The sequence below is a fragment of the Xenopus laevis genome, chromosome 5L (assembly GCF_017654675.1).
Source record: "Xenopus laevis strain J_2021 chromosome 5L, Xenopus_laevis_v10.1, whole genome shotgun sequence".
Lineage (NCBI taxonomy): Eukaryota > Metazoa > Chordata > Amphibia > Anura > Pipidae > Xenopus > Xenopus laevis.
In genome coordinates this window covers 9,612,366-9,627,329 of record NC_054379.1, presented here as the reverse complement: position 1 = coordinate 9,627,329, position 14,964 = coordinate 9,612,366, and the positions used below count along the sequence as shown (strand labels likewise).

Sequence of the window (14,964 nt, the reverse complement as noted above, 5' to 3'; positions counted from 1 at the left end):
TTTATTTACTCATTTATAGTAATTTATTCAATCCTGCGAATGTTTATAGTGAGGCCAGTGTCCGTCACGTTTGCCCCCGCTAGGGTTGCTACCCCTCCACCCGGTGGAGACCAGGCAGGGGGCAGGGCCTAGACGACGACGGGGCGGTGCTGTGATGTAGAGGGGCGGACCGTAACATAGAGGGGCGGGTCTATGTTGCCGATCGCCGTGTCAATCATGGGGAATCCTGCCCGGATTTCCTTATTTGGAAACCGGGCAAGAAGTTTTGACTAGGGCTGTCCGGGTCAAAACTGGACTAGTGGCAACCCTGGTGGAGTACATTTTCTGCATAATCACAGCTCCCCTCTAATTTGGGTAAGGATTGTATGTGCTGACCCGATGAAACACGCTGGGGTTAATAACTCGCTCGTTTTCACTCGCAATGGAGCTTCTGCTGCGGAATTATAGCTTTCAAGTGGAGGCTACACATGTAATTGCTACTTTTTATTCCTCATCTTTCTATTCAGGCCTCTGCTATTCATATTCCAGTCTCTTATTCAAATCAGTGCATGGTTGCTAGGGGAATTTGGAATTTTGGCTGAAATTGCAAACTGGAGAGCTGCTGAATAAAAAGCTAAAAAAGCTGTTACATTCGTTTTTCGTGGTTTTTACGCTTAATAAATACTGGCAACTGTGTTTGAAAACCATTCTTCAAGATTTTTTAGCGCTAAAACGTTTGAAGCATGAAACAAACCCGAACGTTTATAAATCGGCCGCTTAGTTTGGAAAAACTATTTCTCCAGTTTTCTTAACACGCAAATATACACACACAGAAAATTTGTGTTTTATTACCTGAATTACATTCCCCAGGGGGAGATGTGACTTTCTTAGGGCAGAGACACACGGTCAGATTCGAGGAGATTAGTCGCCTGACAGCAAATCTCTTCTTCTTCCACGGGGCGACTAATCTCCCCAAACTCTCTTCCCGCCAGCTAGACTGTAAATCGCCGTCGAGACGGCACTCCGAGTGCTTCGTTTTCCGAAGTCGCCTCCCGAGGAAAGTGGGCGACTTTGGAAAACGGAGCGCTCCGAGTGCCATCCCTTCGGTGATTTACATTCTAGCCGGCTGGAAGGCAGTTCGGGGAAATTAGTCGCCTGAAGAAGAGGAGATTTGTCACCAGATGATTAATCTCCCCCTAAATCTGACCATGTGTCTCTGCCCTTAACGTAGGACTGTAGCACAAAATAGGGGTTTAAAATTCTTTTTTTTTTTTTTTTAACAAAATAGGGTTTTATCTAAATATAGAGAGTGATATTTTAAGACAATTTGCAATTTGTTTTCATTTTTTATTATTTGTGGTTTTTGAGTTACCGTATATACTCGAGTATAAGCAGAGTTTTTCAGCCCCCAAAATATGCTGAAAAACTCTACCTGGGCTTATACTCGGGTCAAGCGCAAAAACGGTCGCCGACGTCTAAGAATAGTCACCGGCGCCCAAGAATAGTCGCCGGCGTCCAAGATAGTCGTCAAGAATGGTCGCCGGCATCCAAAAACTTACCAGAAGCTGCTGCATTTCTCACCCTAGGCTTATACTCGAGTCAATAAGCTTTCCCAGTTTTTGCAGGTAAAAGTAGGTACCTCGGCTTATACTCGGGACGGCTTATACTCGAGTATATACGGTATTTAGCTTTTTATTCAGCAGCTCTCCAGTTTGTAATTTCAGCCATCTGGTTTCTAGGGTGCAAATTACCCTAGCAACCATGCACTGATTGGAATAAGAGACTGGAATATGAATAGGAGAGGCCTGAATAGAAAGATGAGTAATAAAAAGTAACAATAACAATACAATTTGTAGCCTTACAGAAAATTGTTTTTTTAGAAGGGGTCGGTGACCCCCATTTGAAAACTGGAAAGAGTCAGAAGAAGAAGGCAAATAATTCAAAACTATAAAATAGAAAAAATGAAGACCAATTGAAAAGTTGCTTAGAATTAGCCATTCTATGATATATTAAAAGTTAACTGAAAGATGAAACCCCCCTGTAAACCTCAGAGCCAAAAATTCCAGTGTATTTGTGTGAGTTTATTCTGTATGTATGAGACCCCCACCCCCCTTGAGCAGTAAGAGGGGTCACACTAAGCCTCAGTCAAATGCTCTGCTTTGCTTTGGGGTTTGCAGGAAGAGTTGACCACATTTATTTTTGCACTTGTAAAATAGGTGCTAGAATGTTAGCCAGCCGGATCTCACTTGTATGTGATATTTCTGGGCTTTGGAATAAAAAAATAAGTCTTTTTCCTGAGCACATTTAGGGCAGAGTCTGTTGATTTTTTTTGAAGGTTCATCTCATAGTAGAGCTTATTTTGAGCGGCAGTTCACTAGTACTTGATCCCAACTAATTCACCCTTTTGGAGGCAAAACCAGCCTATTGTGTTTATTTAATGTTTACGTACATGATTTTCTAGTAGACCTAAGGCATGATGATCCAAATTACAGAAAGATCTGTTATCCCCCAGGTCCTTAGCATTCTGGATAACAGGTCCCATACCTGTACTTGATCCCAACTAAGATATAATTAATCCTTATAGGAAGCAAAACTAGCCTATCGGGTTTCATGTTTAAATTATATTTTAAAAGACTTCAGGTATAGAGATTCAAATTATGGAAAAAAACTTAATCTGGAAAACCCTGGCTCCCAAGGATTCTAGATGGCAGGTCTCGTATTCGTTTTTGATACTATATGTGCCCCTTTAATGACTGTAACTTCAATTAAAGAAGCGGTGACTTATTAGTGATGTAGAAATTAATTCTCTGCAGCTGATTTGCAAGAAATCTAAATTCTACTTTATTTTCCCTGGTTTCATTTTCATTCAATGTGTAAATTATTACTCATCCATTTTTGGTTTTATATCCATCTTGCATATCGCTGTAACCAGACGGCGTGTTCCTTTCACTAGAGGATGGCAGCACAATAATTCAATTATACCGGTTGTCCAGAATGCTCGGGACCTGGGGGTTTTCCAGATAACAGATCTTTCTTTAATTTGGATGTAAACATGAAATAAACCCAATAGGCTGGTTTTCTTTCCAATAAGGATTAATTATATCTTAGTTGGGATCAAGTACAAGCTACTGTTTTATTATTACAGTTGATATCACTCCAACTTGTAGTGCAGCAGTAAAGAGTGACTGAAGTTTATGAGAGCACAGGTCACATGACTGAGGACATCTGGGAAACTGACAATATGTCTAGCACCATTAACCACAATTAAATATAAAAAAATCAGTTTGCTTTCTTTTGAAAATCAGATTTCAATGCAGAAGTCTGCTGAAGCTGCACTATTAACTAATACATTTTTTTTTTTTTTTTTTTTTTTTAAAAAAACGTTTTTCCATGACCGTATCCCTTTAAAGAGAACTATATCAGTAAAATGATATTAAAACGCTCACAGCCTTTTGTGCATGGGCTTTGCTCTTGCATGCCTGTTAATTGTACCCAGAGTTACTCCGCTTTCTCACTTAGATTTTATAATTCTTAGAATTTAGGATACGCTGTTCCATTGGTTCTGCACAAAAGGAAGGATGTGGGTGACAGTTTGTAGAATAGCACTGCAAAAAAAAAAAAAAAAGATGTCATGAATCGCAGGAACATTTTCAAAGCCAGAAATCACCTTGAGGTTTACTGATAATGCATTTGAAAGGGGCTTTGTGTACTTTTTAATGTAATGGTAAACACTTGCCTTTGTATAAATTGTAGAGACTGCACTGCATAACATGCATACCTCACTTTCTAGTTATTTTAACCTTGGGCCTCAGGATATTCCAAAGCCACTCGCTGAACCTTCTCATCTGCTCAATGTGATTGGATTCTGCTGAATCTCAAACCAATAGTGATGTTTTGGTCAAGGAAAAGTCAACCTGCACCCAATCCTAACACGCAAAATGTTGCCATTGTAGGACCTGTACCTGTGTCTTCTCGCTGTGTTTGCTACTTTTGTATGAACTTCAGGTTCCAAGACAGGGAATTTTCAGGATAAGAAGAGGAGTGCACTTCCTCAGTCTGACCCGCCACTAACCCATACATAGTTACATACATAATAAATTAGGTTGAAAAAAGACATCAAGTTCAACATTAAGTCTATATATAACCTGCCTAACTGCCAGTTGATCCAGAGGAAGGCAAAAAAAAACATTTGAAGCCTCTCCAATTTGAGGGGGAAAAAATTCCTTCCTGACTCCCAAGGTCGGACTAGTCTCTATATCAACTTGTACTATGAGCCATCTTCAATAACCCTGTATTCCTCACTTGCTAACAAGCCATCCAGGCCCGGATTTGTGGTGAGACCACAAGGGCCCGGGCCTAGGGCAGCAAAATTTGAGGGGCAGCATGCCACCCAGCCGCATCTAGAGATGTATTGTCAGCCGGTTGCACGCTCGTAGGGGGAGAATGTTTGCAAGTTCACCGGTAGGCACTAGGACCTGGTTGCAGGCCTTGGGGTGGCAAAAACGGAAATCCGGCCGTGAAGCCATCCAACCCCTTCTTAAAGCTATCTTATGTATCAGCCAGTACGACGATTTAGGGAAATTGTTGCAATTGTGTGGACCTGCACCCAACCTGTACCTGGATCTTCTCGCTCTGTTTGCTACTTTTATATACACCTCAAGTTCCAAGACAGGGAATTTTCAGGAAAAGAGGAGGAGTGTACTTCCCCAGTCTGACCCGCCCCCCCCCCCCCCAACTCAAACTTGCAATGGTCACTCACCCAAATTTCATCCCGAACCTACCCAACCGGCGGTGAACCCACAGGTCACTGCATGTTTTAGGTCAACCCTCACATTCCTACAAACCAACTTATAGATTCACAGTGTTCAGCTGATTTGGAATGCTTATGATCTGGACATCTAAACGTGACCATTTTGCATCCACAATTGGTCCAATTTTCATTATTTTGTTACCCATAGCAACCATAGACTTTTCAATGCTCTAACTGGCACCAGACCAGTAAGAGCTGCGGTTGTTGGAGACCCCCACAACCATTCTGAAACTGGTGAGGGCTCGAGGTTGCTAAACACTGATCTCTTTTATTTACGTATATGAAAGAAACAATTCTAATTCTTATTTAAGTCACTGCTTTGAAGAGTTCTCTGCCTTCTGGGAAGTGGGGAAATGATATATCTGAAATGAGTAAGTGCTTGAGAGTTGTGGTTTGACAGGTGTCAAGAGTAGGGTGTCCCAGCAAACCCACTGAAAGCACTCTGCAACCACTTAGCAGCTTCTTAAAGGAAAACTATACCCCCCAAACAATGTAGGTCTCTATTAAAAGATACTGAGTAAAACAGCTCATGTGTAAAACCCTGCTTCATGTAAATGAACCATTTTCATAATAATATACTTTTTTAGTAGTATGTGCCATTGGGTAATCATAAATAGAAAATTACCATTTTAAAAAATAAGGTCCGCCTCCTGAGATCGTAAGATTCACTGTGTACACATACAAACCACATGTAAGGTCACATGAGCCAATTAACAGACAGAGTTCTGCCTTTTGCTTCCTCACTTCTTCCTGTTACAGTTAGTGTTGTAGTATTTCTGGTCAGGTGATCTCTGAGGCAGCACAGATAGAGTCACGAAATGGTGGTTCAAGGCAAGAGATGTAAAAGGGCAATATTTATGTAAATATATATTCCAGTTTGGTGAGATTCTTTAATATGTCATTCAATTTGATATAAACTATCTGTTGCTTAAGTATTCATTTTGGGGGTATAGTTTTCCTTTAAACCATAATGTGTCCATTCTTCACTATGTAGACTCGTTGTCCTTTCACCCACCCTCCTGCTCCTCTCCTTATTGACTTAATTAATAAGAATCAAGCATTGCTAGGCCACGTGGGATGCCATTTCTGGTTGCACTGCCCAACAGAAAAAGTGTAAAAGAAAGTCTGGACAACTTCCTATTTCTATTAGAAGTCAAATAGTTGAGTCTCCCACTCACCAGATTCTGAACCAAACCACTGCTATCCCTCACATTTGCAACACCTAAACACTGCCCCAAGTATACTCCTGATACAGACAGTGTAGGCACAGCATGGAGCACGGCCAGGGGCATTATGAGGCATAGTCAAAATACACCCAATAAAAGGTCCCATCAGACCCCTAAACTGGACCCATAAACTGGACCCATAAACTGGACCCATAGAATCAACATCATCATTTTTGTGATCTCTATAGTTGATACATTTTTCCTTCTGTGGCCATTGCCTCTACTCCATGGTACTGCCAAACATATACAGTAGAACCCCCATTTTTCAGGGGACCATAAAAAAATGCTGTAAAATCAGGGAAATGATCTAGCTAAATACTGTCTGCATCCAATAAGCTTTTATGTCTTATGTAATAAACAGAACTGCAATCTTATTATGTATAGGGTACATTTGATTCAACTACTGTTTTCCATAAGATGTTTGCTAACAGCTTTTTATCGTTTTTGCCGCTCTTGCTTACTGGATATACCACAGTATCTTGGCACTTCATGCTCTTCATAGTGTCCTGTTCAGATCTTAAAGGCGAACTAAACACTAAAAATGATTATGGCTAAAAATGGCATATTTTATATAGTGAACTTATTGCACAAGTCTAAAGTTTCAGCTTGTCAATAGCAGCAATGATCCAGGACTTCAAACGTGTCACAGGGGGTCACCATCTTGGAAAGTGTCTGTGACACTCACATGCTCAGTGGGCTCTGATTGGCTGTTGAGAAGCTAAGCTTAGGGCTCGTCACTAATTATCCAGCAGAAAATGAGCTTCCCTGGCTGTAATATAAGCTGATGCTACAGGTTTGCTGATTATTCAATTCTGATGCTAATTGCACTGGTTTATGTGCCGCCATGTAGTAATTATGTGTATTAATTACTAATCAGCCTTATATTGTGACATTTCTATTCTATGTGTACTGTATATTGTGAGTGGGTCCCTAAGCTCAGCAAGTGACCGCAGCACAGAAAAGAAGATGGGGAGCTACTGGGGCATCTTTGGAGACTACTTCTTTAGTTAAGCTTTAGTTCTCCTTTAAGGAGCATATGGCAGGATAATCTCGACAGGAGAAACAGTGTAGCTGTGTTAAGAGACAGCAAGGCGCCTGCATATTAAAAAAAAAAAAAAAGCCCATTCCCTCAAGCAAGAAAAATGCAGCTTTTTTTTTTTTTTTTTTAAATATATAAGGTATTTGTTAATGCACGTTTGTAATTTTTATCTTGATAAAACATTCAGCACTTAAAGAAATGAAAGTGCTTACATGCTTATTTGTATTTAACACCCTACTTGAAATTCAATCAAATAATAACCATGATTGGAGCAGTCGAATACATGAGGTCTTACTGATTGCTGGAGCTGTGGCATGCCAACTATAAAAACCATTGCCCATTTCACGAGTTTTCTTTTAACAAAATCTGTTAGATTGGGGATTCTATCAGACCATATAGTTATCTTTTTCTTCAGCTAGCCTATAGTGTTCATTTAGGGGCCTATTTATCAACCGTTTCGTTTTCCTGGTTTCAGAGTTTAGTCGTGGTTTCAAAAACTATGACTGACGTGAGTTTTATTACAAAATACGAATAATAAAAAAATACGAACGGAAAATAACTCTGAACTCATAGCATAGCACTGGTTGGGTAGCAGGTCCAAGCGGGTTAGTATGCAGGTCCGGGTGCGGGTTGTGGGTCAGGTTTAACAAATTGGTTCCGCGCAGGACTCTTCATGTTCGGGTTGAACTTTCCTCGACCCGCACCTTACCAACCCTTACCCAGCCCACTCCATCCTCTATATTTATAGACCCGCTCCAGCCCTGTGTTGACGTCACAAATGGGGCGGGTCAGGCGCAAGTCTATAAATTGAAGGGCCGGAAGCTGACAGTGTGAGGTCGCAGGCTCAACCCAAACCCGCCCATGGCCTGAAGATTTTTTGTGGTAGCCGACCCCAACCCACGGATCCCGCAGGTTTTGGGCTGGCCCACACATCACTGTTGGAATCCTATGGTCTTGACAGTCACTGCTAATGTTTTGCGCAGCTAATACAAGAAACAAGTTTTGCTAGGCATTTACTTATCTTTGTCCCATATAGACCACATGTTGGTTAAATCTTAAGTGCCAACCATTGAACACACACATTATGTAGATTCCCAGATCAACTGTTTGTAAAGTTCTCTCTTAAGGTAGATAGTGTGGAACTAGTGTGGACTCTTGTTTCTTTTCTATAGTTTTGAGTTTCTGGAACACGTGTTGCATTAATTGTGCTCATCAAAATAATTTATAATCATAGAGCAAAAAGTAGCACGTACGAAACCCTGTGGCACCCCACTCACATCCGTGGAACGTTGAAAACTTCTCTGAATACAATCCCTCGACCATATCATCTAAGAATAGCACCTCCAAGGTTGAAAGAAACATGTTTAGAAAACAGATATTTATGAGGAAAGCCGTGGCAAAATCCTTGGGATGTTGGGTACAGTTGATCTAAATATGTCGCCGTCCCTTTAATAGAAGGGCAACAAAAAGAAGCGCAAATTAGCCTCAATATGAAACATATTTCCTACATAGTCGCTAGTAAGGGAGACTATAGAGAACTTCTGGTATTAATACCTATTGATCCAGGGACTGGTTCCGTAAGGTTGCCATTTTGGAGAGCCGTCATTGCAGCACATTTGCAACGTTTTTCCTTTATTTGAAAGTTAGGAAGGAGGATTTGAAGCGTTTACGGATTTGTTTTAGCTAAAATGTGTTTGCGTTATATTAATGTGCCTACTGGTATGTGCGAAATGCTTTACAGTTTAGAACTCTCGTGCCTTTTCAAATTGCCCAAATACTTCCGATGCCTTAGAATAACAGTTGTTCCTTTTTGATCTGCATGAGAAGTTTTCCAAGAATTTCTCTCTTGGCTTCAGTGTCGTAATGTTAAACAGACGTTCTGATTCAGCACACAATTTGACAGATTGGTTTTTTTTCTTTTTTTAGAGATTACATTGTAATTTATAAACCTATTTGGTTTTTTTGAACATTTGGGAATTGGAAACATTTAAAATACATCTTTGGAATGTCTTTGGAAGTTTAATTTGCAGCCAGACAATTATGCGGTTAATTATTATCTATACTCTGAGACGACTTGCAACTGGTTTTCATTTTTTATTATTTACAGAATTTGAGTTATTTAGGTTTTTATTCTGCAGCTCTCCGGGTTGCATTTTCTGCAATTTGAATGCTACGGCCCAAATTCCCCTAGCAACCATGCATTGATTTGAATAAGAGACTGGGATATGAATAGGAGAGGCCTGATTAGAAAAATTAGTAATAGAAAGTAGCAATAATAATACATGTGTAGTCTTACATAGCATTTGTTTTTTAGATGGGGTCAGTGACCCCTATTGGAAAGCTGGAAAGAGTCCGTAAAAGAAGGCAAATCTTTTAAAAAGTATACAAAATAAATAATGAAGACTGACTGAAAATTGCTTAGAATGATCCATTCTATAACATACTAAAAGTTAACTTACCGTATATACTCGAGTATAAGCCGCGATACCTAATTTTACCTCCAAAAACTGGGAAAGCTTATTGACTCGAGTATAAGCCGAGGGTGAGAAATGCAGCAGCTTCTGGTAAGTTTCAATCAAAAAATTGAGGGTTTCTGCTCCCATTGGAGGTGCCGGCATCTCGTTTTTGGATGCCAGCGACCATTGTTGGACGCCGGCGAATATTCTTGGAGACTATTCTTGGACGCCAGCGACTATTCTTGGACGCCGGCGACCGTTTTTGCGCTTGACCCGAGTATAAGCCGAAGTAGAGTTTTTCAGTATATTTTGGGGGCTGAAAAACTCGGCTTATACTCGAGTATATACGGTATGTTGAACCACCTCTTTAACGCTGCTAGGCCCCGTTATTTAATATACATTCAAATAATGTCAGTCTGAATATATAAATAGGAAGCTCACAGTACGGATTACAGGTATTTACATATTACCACTTATTTAACACTAGTGTGTCACGGCAGATTAGGGTTGCCACCGGGCCGGTATTTTACCGGCCTGGCCGGTAAAAAATGATGGTTGATCCCAATGTTAATAACAAGGGAAAAAGGTAAATATATAGGAAGGCCGGTATGTTTTTTCCAGAAAAGGTGGCAACCCTACGACGTATCCAGGATTCGGCCTTTTTCAGTAGGATTCGGATTTGGCTGAACCAAATCCAAATCCTAATTTGCATATGCAAATTAGAGGCGGGGAGAGAAATTGCGTGACTTTTTGTCACAAAACAAGGAAGAAAATGTTTTCCCCTTCCCACACCTAATTTGCATATGCATAATTAGAGTTCAGATTCGGTTCGGTATTCGGCCCAATATTTTGCGAAGGATTTTGTGATTCGGCCGAATCCAAAATAGTGGATTCGGTGCATTCCTACTTTTAACTAATGCCGAGTTTTAAAACCTTTCCACCTCCCATAATTGGAACTCTCCCTCCTTGGTTTATGTTTACTTTTTGCAAGAGTTTCCATTCCTGAAGTGTCTACGGTTCTCCTAGGTGCCGCTGAGAATGCAAATGTTTACTGGGAGGAGCAGATCCAAATGCAACCAAAAACTTGCCTCCAAACCAGGAATTCAAAAATAAGCACCTGCTTTGACTCCACTGGGAGCATCATGCTGCTCACGGACACCAGTTGAGGATCACACTGCTCTAGAACGACCTCAGCAGAGGCATTCGGTTTGGAGGCTTTTACCTTTAATGGCTGCGCTGTTGCTTTAAAACATTTTTGCATTTTGTCATAAATAAAGTGCTAATAAATGTTTCAGATGCAACCAGTTTTTCATTATGTTATGTTGCTGGTCTAACTTCACGTAGGTTGGCAAGAGTGGTGGAATGAGAAGCAGATTTTCGTGGATTTTGATTCCAAGCAGGACAATGCAGTGTGGCAGATTTATCAAGGGTTGAATTGAAAATTCAAAGTTTTTTAATGATCAAAACTGGTAAATTCGACTAGGGAGTTATTCAAATTCAATTAGAATTTTTCAAAGAATTAGATTTTCGAGATTTATCATACTCTGGGCCTTTAAGAACTCGAATTCGACTATTCGCCACCTAAAACCTGCCGGATTGCTGTTTAAGTTGATGGGAGATGTCCAGGGATCAATTCCAAATTGTTTCCAACCTTCCTGACATTAGAGGTTTTTTTTCAGAGAAAAAACTCAAATCGAGTTTTTAAAACTCGAATAGTTCTAGGGTCGAATCCTGTTCACCCGAGTTTAAAACATTTGATTTTAATGATAAATTTCGTTCAAATTTCATGGGAGCATCAAAAAAAAAACTCACATGAATTCGAAATTCGACCTTTGATAAATGTGCCTCTATGTGTCACCACTATATAAACAGTAACTGATAATAAACCAGAGTATTTTTTAAGCTCTTCAGTCCATGAAAGTAAAACATTTATTTTTCTAATGAAATTGGTTAGGCACTTCCAGAATATTTTCTCAACTCCGTCCAAAATTTTTATGCCCGGGGTCTTTAAGCAGCAGCTTGTTGGCAGTTCCTCTAATTGGCCTCGTATTTTGTGTATCGAATTCAAGGCTGGCCTTGAATATTGGGCATATAAATGTGCCGTATAGGATTTATTCACCTCCAACCTGGCACCTTTTTCTCTTCTATTTATACGTGTGTATATTTATAGGGCGTTATTAAAAGCTCGCACATTATCGAAGACTTCGACTCTACAGCTGCGCTCGGCTAATTGGAGACTGTTAAGATCATTTTGCTATTACTTTGTCTTCACCAATAAGGGCTTTCTTTATTTTGGCAAACTATTTTTTTTTGTTTTAATCGGCCTCCCCTCCGGAGGTCATGAAAAGTAAAGCAGAACCCCAGCTGCTGGAGCAAGAGAATTTCCTCAACTTCATGCACCGTAAATTACGGATTTTCCTGGAATTAGCCAGTACCATTATCTTGACTACACATTTCTCTTCTCTAGTGGCCAGATTCCAGTACGCAGCAATTATTTAAGCACACGGTGAAACTTGAGGCTTCACGCTCCTTCTATTTCTGCTCGGGAAGCAATGCATGCAGTTTTCAATTTGGTAGTGCAACAATACCTATGTAATACAGATATCGGTATGAAAACCGGGAACCCGTTTTCCAGAAAGTTCTACAGGGCTGCATTTCCCTTATAGTCATATTTACACAATTCTACTTCACCTTTTTAACCGGTATAGGCAAATAGAGAAACATTGTCGACTGCAAATGGTGCGTATCGGGAGCAGGGATGCACCGAATCCAGGATTTGATTTGGAATTCGGCCTTTTTAAGCAGGATTCGACCGAATCCTTGTGCATGGCCAAACCAAATCTGAATCCTAATTTGCATATGCAGATAGAAATCACGTGACTTTTTGAAGTAAAAAACATTTTTCTCACCCTTTCCTATCCCTAATTTGCATATGCAGATTCTGTTCTGTATTTGGCTGAATATTTCACAAAGGATTCGACCGGATCCCAAAAAGTGAATTCGGTGCATCCCTAGTTGGGAGGAGAAGGGCAAGCTAACCTTTATAGATAGTCGTCCTTGTCCAAATGATGTACAGGTATGGGATCCTTTATCTGGAAACCCATTATCCAGAAAGATCCGAATTACAGAAAGGGTCTCTTCCATAAACTCCATTTTAATCAAATAATTCACAGTTTTAAAAATAATTTCCTTTTTCTCTGTCATAATAAAACAGTCGCTTGTACTTGATCCCAACTAAGATATAATTAATCCTTATTGGAGGCAAAACCAGCCTATTGGGTTTATTTCATGTTTAAATAATTTTCTAATATTCCTAAGGTCTGAAGATTTAAATTATGGAAAGATCTTTTATCCAGAATGCCCCAGGTCCCAAGCATTCTGGATAACTGGTCCCATACCTGTACACAGTATCTGGAAAGCCCCAGATCGCAAGCATTCCAGATAATATGTCACACACTTGGACTTGGACCTTCCCATGAGCCCCTTCTTCTTTATATGGTAGAGAAACTTCTCAGTAACTTCAAATGTGCTGATACTTTATAGTGTCAGAACATTATCCCCTTGGCAGTTTGTTCATTTGGCAACTGCCGACAGTTAAGCTTTGTGAAATGATGCACTCGGGTTTAATTAATGATGGCGACCGTAGACTTTCCATTGGTGGCAACCTTCTACTCCTCTGAGCGTTCGGGACAAGAAGGTTTAGGCTTGATGATCATATTGGCAGCATATGTGTTGGCTGTTTAAAGGAACCCTTTTTCAACATTGCTTCAGAGAATAGGGCTTGTGCTGAACATACTTTTTGCCTATTTTTTAATTCGGAAATATCCGAGTTTTGCTATTCCTTGCTCTAAACAGGTCACAGTTTTAAAATGGAACCAAAGAACCATTCTACTTCCTGATCAACTATTTTCTTTCACTGTGTAGTTTCATCATTGCTTTATCAAGAGAGTTTGGCACATCCAAATACTGTACATGCTGAAGAATGTTGAATAAATACAATATAGGTGCAGCTGTTATTTCCCCTTCTGTCCATTGGAACCTTTTGGAGATGCAAATGAGTTTTACATTTTTAACATTTAATGTGGCTTCAGCCTTGTCCTGTGAGAATCTGCCAGAGGAGCTCTGGCCCCAACTCAAGTATCTGTGATATGGCAGCAATGAATGTTCTAGGGCTCTGACAACAATATGGTGCCGAATGCTCTGCAAGGAGTCCCAGCTCACAGCCAAGACATTCAGAGAGAATGGAGGCAGAAGCCGTCGTCATTCAGCTCTTAACTCTGAAGAATACATTTGGCCGCACGTACATTCCGCCACTAATCTACGGCTAAGAGGCCAAGCAGATTTTTGGATCACTTCCACTTTTTTTTCCCAGCCCATCTCTTATTCCAGCCAAATGCTGTAGTTTGTAATTATCTTGTGATGATAGCTGGGGGGTTGAGTTCTTGTAGCATGGAGTGAGACTTACCTTCAAGTCTTCTACTATCTTTTTTTTCCATTTTAAACATGGTGACAAGTGTACAGTGCATTATTCGGATATCTTCATTAGATGAATTAAGCTAAACATTCCACCTGCATTTTTGTAACCCCCGGCCCTGCTCCTACCTTGCCCTCGATACTCTACCCATTTCTCCTCACCGAGGCGCCATGTTGCTTTGAGATCATGATCCATGACCGCAGCTTACAGTGGCTTCAGAAAGCACTGATCTCCTGGGATAACCCATAAGTATATTTTTTTTCCCCCTCAACCACCCAGCTGGAAAGGTTTCTGGGGAGAACACTGCACTTTCTGCATTTTAGGGGTGGGGCTTCCTTTTAAAGGGGTTGTTTACCTTTCGGCTACCTTTTAGTATGTTATAGAATGGCCTATCCATAGAAACGTTTCAATTGGTCTTCTTTTTTTATAGTTTTTAAGCTATTTGACTGCCTCTTCTGCCTCTGGGGTAATAGACACCACCAGCAAAATAACTATTGCTCTCTGTGGCTATAATTACATTGTTATTGCTACTTTTTATTCTGTATCCAATCCACACTCCATATTCTAGTTTTACGTTCAAGCCCTGGCCCGTTTAGGGTAAGTTGGACCTTAGCAACTAGAAAGCTGCTGAAATTCCAGTCTGGAGAGTTGCTGAACAAAAAGAAAAATTAAATGATTCAAAAACCACAAAAAATAAACTGCAAGCTGTGCAAAACTATCACTTACATAATGCTTAAAGATAAGTTAAAACTAGAGGAAGTCCCATCTACCAACATGCAGAAAGCTCATGTGCCTTTTGCACTAGATGTGAGTCTCTATAGATCTTGGTTGTAGTTGGATGTTCATCAGTGTGAATATAAAGTAAAATTATTATCTCTTATACAGTTCCAATATATTTTCATAACCCTGTTACAGAGGTTTTTCATTGTTTCTGTGTGTTTCTTTCTCTAGAACAGTGACCCCCAACTAGTGGCTCTGGA

General features: G+C 40.2%; 1 protein-coding gene across 5 annotated transcripts in view; it reads left to right on the top strand.

Moving 5' to 3' along the window:
* Positions 1–14,964, top strand: part of eml4.L (echinoderm microtubule associated protein like 4 L homeolog) — a 122,931-nt gene that overhangs the window by 48,578 nt on the left and 59,389 nt on the right. The window lies entirely within an intron of this gene.